The sequence below is a fragment of the Oryctolagus cuniculus genome, chromosome 2 (genome assembly GCF_964237555.1).
Source record: "Oryctolagus cuniculus chromosome 2, mOryCun1.1, whole genome shotgun sequence".
In the NCBI taxonomy this organism is placed as follows: Eukaryota; Metazoa; Chordata; class Mammalia; order Lagomorpha; family Leporidae; genus Oryctolagus; species Oryctolagus cuniculus.
Window position 1 is genome coordinate 55,939,106 of NC_091433.1, and position 8,578 is coordinate 55,947,683.

General features: G+C 49.1%; 1 long non-coding RNA gene across 4 annotated transcripts in view; it reads right to left on the reverse strand.

Moving 5' to 3' along the window:
• LOC103345486 (uncharacterized) overlaps positions 1 to 8,068 on the reverse strand; it is a 54,268-nt gene extending 46,200 nt beyond the window's left edge. For all 4 annotated transcript variants that reach the window (XR_011386280.1, XR_011386278.1, XR_011386279.1 and 1 more), the window contains exon 1: positions 7,637 to 8,068. This is a non-coding gene — a long non-coding RNA (uncharacterized lncRNA). The remainder of the gene's footprint in view (positions 1 to 7,636) is intronic.
• Between the last annotated feature and the right edge of the window lie 510 nt (positions 8,069 to 8,578).

Here is an 8,578-nt window from a genome sequence, read left to right on the forward strand (position 1 = left end):
AACCTTGGACCTCACCGAGCACAGCCCTTTCTCCCGCCCCCAATTTTTAAAACATAAATGCTGGCAAAATCCAGAGCTACTACGGCCACACTCAGAAGCACATCCGGGCAGCCCTGGACATCCGGAAACCCGTTTCGTAGCTCATAGTCTCTCCAGTCCTGCGTTTTCCTGTTGCCGAGGTCATAGCGACGACCTCGCAACCTCCCTCCCCTGAGATTCCGGGAAACCCACACGAGTCTTCCCACCGGGCTGCCATCTCTTCTCGGTCAAGTACGCCGCCCGCCCGGCACTGGGTAACCTGCGCGCTCACCTTGGCACCCCGCAGCACTGTTGTCTTTCCCATCCATCCTGCTTCCGCTGCCCTGCAGTCTCCAGGCTCGAAGCGCAAGCCCCTTTGGTCACCAGATCAATGAGCGCTTTTCGTGGGAGCTGCTTTCTTTCCAGAAACGCTGTTCTGCCTCCCCGTGGAAAGAAGAATCTCCCTCTCGCTGGCTTCAAAAATAATAACCAAGACAAAGTATCTGTGCTGTGAGAGCACGGCCCCTAACAAGGGCTTTGGAGTGGAGACAGTCAGGAAACGCTGGAGATGGGCCTGCTGAGTTAACCGACCCCAGATTGTCCTTTCTCTACTTTTCCTGCCTGTCCCTCTACACCACACCGTTTGTAGAGGTTTCTGTTGCAACTTCCTCTTTGTTTACCGTCTTTATCCTCCTTGAACAAGAGCTAGTTACGGAAGGAGAGGAGAGGAACCCGCCACCCCTAGTTTTAGTAATCAGTGGTACTTGCAGTTAAGACCCTGCTTGGGACACCTGCATCCCACATTGGAGTACTTGGGTTGGAGTCCTAGCTCCACTTTTGATCTAGCTTCCTGCTAAATGCACGAAAGTACCAAGTACTTGGGTCCCTGTCATCTACACGAGACACCAGGATTGAGTTCACAGCTCCTGGCTACTAGCCTAGCCCTGGCTGCTGTTCCAGGTATTTGGAGAATGAACTAGTGGATGAAGCCTCTCTTTCTCTCCCTCCCTCTTTCTCCCCCCATCACCTCTAAAATTTTACAAAGAATTCCTTCCTGTAATATTCCTTTTATATTCTGTGCCAACATGCAGAACAGAAGATTTTAAACTTCTGAGTGTGACCTCTTTGGTTCCTCCCAGACCATCATTCTCTTTTGGAAATGTAGAGACCCTCAGGGTAGTCAGTACTGGGGACAAGTCCACTCATGGTCACATATTCATTAGCACCCTTAATCCCAATCACAGCACCAGCCTCAGACTCACTGACCCTGCCAATTCAAACACTGCTAGTGAAACCCATAAAACTGGCCAGGAGGCTGGCCAACATGTGCACACATTAATTAGAATTATGTGGGCCGTTGGCTTCCAAACTGATGAACAGCTCCAGGGCTGCAGGGGGCAGAGGCTTTGGGGGTCCTTTTCACCCACAAAATGCCCTTTGGTCCTACCAAGCATCAATCGAACACAGTGGGTGATCTGAAAGTCAGCCCCCTTAGGAAGGTGGCTTAACCTCAGTAACTAAGGCTAAAACCTAGCTGTCCCTAAGAGGGACTGGCAAAAATCTGTTCAGGGGAGGAAACGAGAATCAGCAGTGAGCTTTTGTTTTTATTACTGCAGCTAGTATTATGAGACAGCAGTGACAAGGAGCCCAAGGTGGAAGAAGAAAAAGTTTTGGTATTAATAGAAACATGGATACTTAGCAACATACTCCTCCCCGCCCCCAACACACACACGTGCACAAGAACACACATGCACACAGAGATACACACACATACAATCCTGGCTGTAGTCCACACAGAAACTATAAATGTTTCTGACACCATTTGCAAGGATAAAGAAAAGTGTGATGAGGAGGAGTGTAGACTTGAGTCAATATAACAGAAACTCTGGTCAGGTATAAGAAATACAGAACATCCCATCCCAGGCAGTAGAACTGCCCTAGCACTGGCAAGCAGCCCTGGGCATGGCACTTTTCCTACAAAGTGTGTTCTCTCCTCCATCCATATCTTCAGCGTCAGTCACTCAATAGGTTACACTGCGGAGCAAGACCCCAAAGGACCACACCAAGGGGAGCAATCACCTCTGGCTCTATCTTCACCTCTTGTTGAATTGTAAAGGCTGAAATGCTAGAGGATATCAAGTGTACATATTACTTAATTAGACTGCAGCATTCATATTTGTTATTTTATTATAAATGTGTATTTCTCTATGCCTGCTCATTCACTAACAACCCACAGAAATTATGCACAAACCGGAATGGCAAAATCTTTGTGATAGTAGGAGAAAACTTATTCATTATTTATTTGATGTATAAAAATTTAATCCTTTTTCATTTGTTAGAGGAAGGAACACATCAAAGAATGAGAAGCCACATCCTACATTTCTAGATGACCCCAATGTTTCTCCTGGCTTCTCTTTCTCCCCTCCCCACCCCCTTTCCTTATTCTTTGACTTCAGACAGTCCAATGTGGAGCCCTTAGGGATCATTTGTTCTGCATGTGCCCCTGTCTTCTCTTTCCCATGTATTTTAAATTACATTCAGGAGCCTCCTCACACCCCGACCAGATTGTATTTGGTGTGAACCCCTTCAAAGCTTCCCAGGAGCTCATCAAGCCACCCAGCAGAACAGATAACACTGCAGTGCCTGCACCCTGCTAGAACTACACAGATTATATTTCTACTTGTTTTTCCCAGTGTTAGGTAGCTCAGAGAAGATGCACAAAAATGAATAATAGTGGGGGGAGCAACTAGAGAGATTTTTCACATGTACATTTTGCATAATTTTGAACCATGAGAATGTACTGCCTGCTCATTAGAAATTAATCTGATCAGAAGATAATGAGAGACAACAGATACTAAATATATTTACACATTCTATCACATTTTGAGGAGGAATTATCCAGATGTTGTTTACTGAAAATATGGGACTGATAGATGTAATAAACTTTTTGTTTCACTCAGTGGATTCTAAACTGAAAATCTGACTAGAAAACAATATTTTTACGTAGAAGTTTAAGACTTCAGGTGAGGCAGAGTACGAAGTCTCTCATTGGGAGACTTGAGGGATTGAAACCCTTTATTTCTTTAGTTGAATCACTAGGAACACAGGCAGGCAGGATGCACTGAGCCTTCAGTCCCATGTGGAACCCTTAACAGAACATAATTAAAAGGATTGGATTTTCTAATAGATGTTTGAAAATGTATAGCTTCTTTTATGAGGAGGACAAAACTCATCCCTGGAATCAACCAATGTCTGTCTGTCTGTCTCTCTCTCTTTCTCTCTCAGAAAACTCCCCTACCACATCCTCTTTCACCACTCAGTGTGGGCTAAACACCTTGCTCATTCTCCAATGCATTCACAAGGTAAAAAAGTCTTGTTAGGCAAACTCATAAGACAATGTTTTAAACCCATTTAAAAAGAAGAAGAAACAAGAAACAAGAACAAGAGGAAGAGGAGGAGGAGAAGAGGAGGAGGAGAAACAAGAAGAAGGAGGAGGAAAAAAGGAGAAAGAAGGAGAAGGAAGAAGAGAAGGAGGAGCATTAACTCTCTCAGTGAAATAAACTCAAAGAAAAGTGATCAGCAAAGCTAAGCAAGGAGTTGAACAATCTACCCCCAGGTAATTACATGGTCCTTGGATGGCAAAAAGGTTTTAAAGTTAGAACTGATGTGCTCTTCAAGAAATCTGCAAATAAACAGATCCGCCTCCACAAAAGGACACAGCTCTTGGGCTGTTACTGATGTTTATGTCTCCTGCAGCTTTTCCTGTTGCATAGTTCCTTGCTAGTAAACAGCTTAAACCACTCTCATGGCGAAGGTCAAGTTGCAAAATGAAAGGGACTTTTAAAAAACTTTTATTTAAAAGTATGGCACACAGAAAACTGAACGGAGAATAATCTTTGCTCTATCCATTTTTATTAGTAAAAAGATCTTCCCCCAAACAAAGTAAGATCCCCTTTTCCTACAAAAACAGGTGACTAACTCTTTGATTTCTAAGGGGTGCTCAGTTATAGGAGATATTTTAGAGAGTGACCACAAGAAAGAAGGGCTGATGATTGTGAGACACAGAACTGTGGCACTGGGGGAAACTGGAGGGCAGGAAGGAAACGAAAGGGAGTTGAAACAGCCCCTGGTTTCACCAGCTGTTTGTAGTAGTTAGAACATATGGTGCCAGGGTTTTTCAAAGATGACAAGGGATAGAAAGTAAAATTATCATGCCCATGCCTTCCCTTAAGCAAAGATACTTCTTAAGACTGGAGACTTTTTTCTTTCCACAGGGACCAAACAGAGATCATGTAGAACCAATTCCCATCGTTTAGAAAGAATAACTAGATGATTATGGAAGCAACAGAAGGGGCCAAAGTGTTAGTGGAAGAAAAAAAAAAAAAGAAGAAGAAAAGAAAGGAAGGAAGGAAAGAAAACCTTGAAGATCAGGCCTGGCCTGGAATGGGAATATCCAAGCAGGTTCTTCATATTTCACATTTTATAGACAGTTTTTTCCCTGAAGGATATACTTTCATGAGGTCATAAATGCACCAACAGATGAGAGAGGAAGAGAAGTGTGTGTGTGCTCGCGCGAGTGTGTGTGTGTGTGTGTGTGCGCGCGCGCGCGCGCTGGGACCGTGGCACAAGCATGCAGGTTGGGCTATGTGGAGAGTGGTGTGCTACCCACCCCCGCGGGTACAGCCTAAGGAAAGCGACTGGAGGCCGCCCTCGGGGAAATTTCCCTGCGCTGCGGCTTCGCTTTCTTAGTTGTAGGTTTCCCGTGGGTTCCACCGCAGTTCCTAACTGCCCCAAGCCCAAGAATTCACTTGTCCAAAGGACACGAGAAGGGGGAGGAGTGGAGGCTTTTTTTTTTTTTTTCCAAGAGAGTTTGTTCAGAATTTAACTCAGGGAAGTTCATTAGTTGGCGCCTCAGTGCCGGAGCTTGGTTGGGAGGGAAATGCATTATTCGGGACTTTCACTTCAGTGGACCCCGATTCCCAGGTCGGTTGGAGAGGTTAACCAGCTCCAACAACCCAAGGATCCCAGCTGGGTGCCCTCAGAGGTGAACGCTCATCCTCTCCCCACGCGGGTTTCAGACAGGAGAGGACGTAGCGGACCAGAATCGCTCCGTCTCCGCCAGCCACGTTGGTTTCTTTCAGCTCATTCCTTAAAGAGTCCGGGTAATGCAAGCAGCGCTAGTTTAGCCGCCTTTGTCGAGTCCCAGAGAATGTCTAACTCCAGGGCATTGATTCACACTTCGAAGTTGGTAGCAGATTTAAAATTATTGTAAAGCACCACCTGGATGATATACAGTCTGTCTAGGCCAGATTAGCGAGACGCACGCGCATACGCTAGTTTTAAATCGCACCCTGAAACGCAGAGAAAATGTTTCCGTAGGGATCAGCACGCGACGGAGAAGAACCGGAGCAGTAATTATTTCCTTCTTGTCTGAGTTTCTGTTTCTAAAGAAAGCCTTGGTATCAAGGACGAGTTAGGTAATGTATATTAAAAGGCAGGCAGGTCGCTGTCGTTTAAGCCCAATCACAGTTCGTAGTTCAAGGAAAACTGCCTTTAATTGACACTGTGTATATTCCTCTGCTCCTCACAAGCTGCCCTGGCAGGGACGCCCCAAGAGTATTTATTTCTAGGGCTGGAAACAAAACAACCGCCCCAGTCCACCGCGTAAGAGAGCGCTCCAAGATGGACTGCCAGAGAAAGGCTTTTTGACCCCGGTGGAAATCAGTCATATTGACAGACGGGTAGGGAAGGTAAATTACCCCGCGCGCTGACGCTACGCAGGAGCTCGCCGGGTTCCGACTCGGCAGCGGCGCCGAGGGGCCCGAGGCTCGCCGTGCTGCTCCCTAGATTCCGACAAAGCCCCACTTGGCTGATCTTGGACCTGGGATTTCAACCTGAAGGCAGCGCAGAGACCCGTAGTAAGATGCTGGAGAGGTAAAAATCCAGAGGAAAAAACTGAGAAGTGGAGGCCAAGAGAAAGGCTGGGCGCCGGAGCGCGGGCAGGCTACGGATCCAGGGAGAAAACGAGCAAAGTCCGCAGGGGAGGGAGAGGGAGGAGGCAGGGAAGCCGAAGACCACGCGGCTCCCGGCGCCTCGGCCGCCACTTGGGAGGTCCCGGCCCCCACGCCGGCCTGGCCAGCCGTCCCCGCGGGAGGCTCGCGGCTCGGGCGGGGTCACAATTACACCTCGGCTCCAGGCGAGGACTTAAAACCGAGTGGCGGGGACTGCAGTCTGGAAGCGAGGCCCTGCGGTCATCAGAGGGGGGCCGGGCCCGTGCACAGGAACCTTTTACAAGGCATGTGGGTGCAAGAAAAAAAAAATCAAAATAAAACACTTTCATCCAGCACGGGCAGCGCAAATAAAAGCTGCTTTCTAGAGAGGGCGAGCGGGAGTTTTGAAATCCAGTGTGTGTGTTGCTTTTGTATAGTTTTTGCGGTTTTAGCTGATAACCCAGGGAGGAATTGTGAGGTAAATAACTGATGGGGGGATAATAAATTGTTCACAGCCCCACCCCCCTTCAGATTGTGTTCCAGAACTGCAATCAGCTATGCACACCCACCCAGTCCATCACACAAACGTTGTGTTGTTGATGACACAAAATAAGGTCTGGTGATTCTATTTTTTTTTTTCCAAAAAGGGGCCTTCGAGGGGGTCCTATTGGAAGGCGTCAAGACGGAAGCATCCAGTTTTATCAGAAATTGGAACAGAGCTCTTCTCTAAGAGAAACTGGCATGGCCACAAAAACACCCAGGTCAGGGAGCAGTGGGAAAGCAAAAATTGGCCGGGTGTCTGCAATTGTGGGTCCCCAGGCGAGACAAGGCTCGGGCCCAGGGCGCAAAGTGGTGACCCGGCCCCGGGGCGGGAGAAGACAGTGCATCCTCTTCGACCTTGGACTCGGGTCTGCAGTGTTTTTAGCTCCTCTCAGTTCCCCAGAGGCAAACACCGGAGAGGGTTTCTCCAGGCTGCCCTCTCCCGGAGCGGGGTGCGGGAGGTATTTTGAAGACAAAAATGTAAAATTCGCACCTTCTAAGTTCGTCCCCCTGTGGTCCCTTGTTTTTTCGCCCAAGGGATCACACTGGGATTCACAGTGAGGAGAACCCCGGGGGCAGAGATGGGTGGGGCCTAGAAATCCTCTGAATCCGGGTGCGGCGCGTTTTGTTTAAAATAAAGACAAATGTTGCTCTAACCGTTTCTAACCCAAAGCGTGTCAAGGAACGCGAAATCCGCAAGTGGCCGAATATTTATAATGTGGAAATGTGGGTCTCCCCTGGGAGAGGACGTGGTTCAGCCTCTGGGCTTGGGCCGCAGACTTCCGCAGCCTTGCATCTCCCGACCTAGGACCCTACTGGGTCCCTGGGGACTCCTGGGACCCACCCTCTCCTGGGTTGCCGAGTCCCACGGTTGGCAGCCACCCCTCCTCCCGGCCCGTCTTCCTGAACTCGCGCTCGGCGGAGAGCGCGAGCCGGACGGGTTGCCAGTGCGGCTGCCTTCGCGCCCCACCCCCGCCACCGCCTCCCGGTCTCCGCACCCGAGCGGGCGTCTGGCCACGCTGTCCACCCCGGCCTCCCGCGGCGCTCCACGGATGCCCCCGCGTCCCGGACGCCGCGCCCCTACCCACCGGATTGCCTTCGGGGCTGTGTCGTCGGCGTGGCGCTGTGAGCCGGGCCCCCAAGAGCCCCCAGGCCCGCCACATGGACTCTACTAGCAGCTACGTAGCCCTGCGGGTCGGAGATGCTCAGCGGAGGAGGAAGTGCAGAGAAAAAAGAAGAGGAAGGGGAAAAAAAAATGCTAACATACACACACGCACTCGAAACCGACTTTGGGGTTGGACTTTTTCAGTTTCACACGAAGAGACCTGCGGTATCTGGAGAAGGTTTTTGAAGACGTTTAGGAGGAAGGGTGAGTTTTCTGCTGAGAAACTCAATCTGCCATACAGTAGCGGCCCCATCTGGGATGTGTCACTGCTGACAGCACCACAGGGCACAGCCGTGATCTTCTGCGCAGGCTGCACTCCCCGAAATACCCTCCTTAATCAAAGGATGTCTGCGCGCCGGAGCTCAGCTGACCGCGCCGGGAGCAGAGCGGCCGGTGGATTCCACCCTCGGCCCGCCCCCTCCCCACGCACACAGGCCGCGGCCCCTCTCTCCTCTCCCCAGCACATCAATTAAAAGCGGAAAAGACACAGGCTGATGTCATTGCTCTCAGAAGATCATAAACGTAAAAGAGTCATCCTGTGAGAATCCCTGAAAATGACTTTAATGAATAATTTCAGAGACAGTTATGACTTTGGGTGGTGATTACTGAGCGAGAATATGAAAACCAGATTTACAAAGCAAAGGCGATGGTCAGGCGGCCTGGCCGCCACTTTCCCCCTATTAAAACAAGCATCAGCCTGCTTTCTTTGCCAAGTACCAGTCACAAACTTAGGTTGCGTTTTCAGGTTTTTCTTTTTCAGAAATAAATGCAGAAAACATGTTTTCTTTCCTCAACTTTTGCCTCATCCTAAAGACTCCAAAAAAAAAAAAAAAAAAAAAAAAAAAACCAGCCCCTGGTAGCGGTG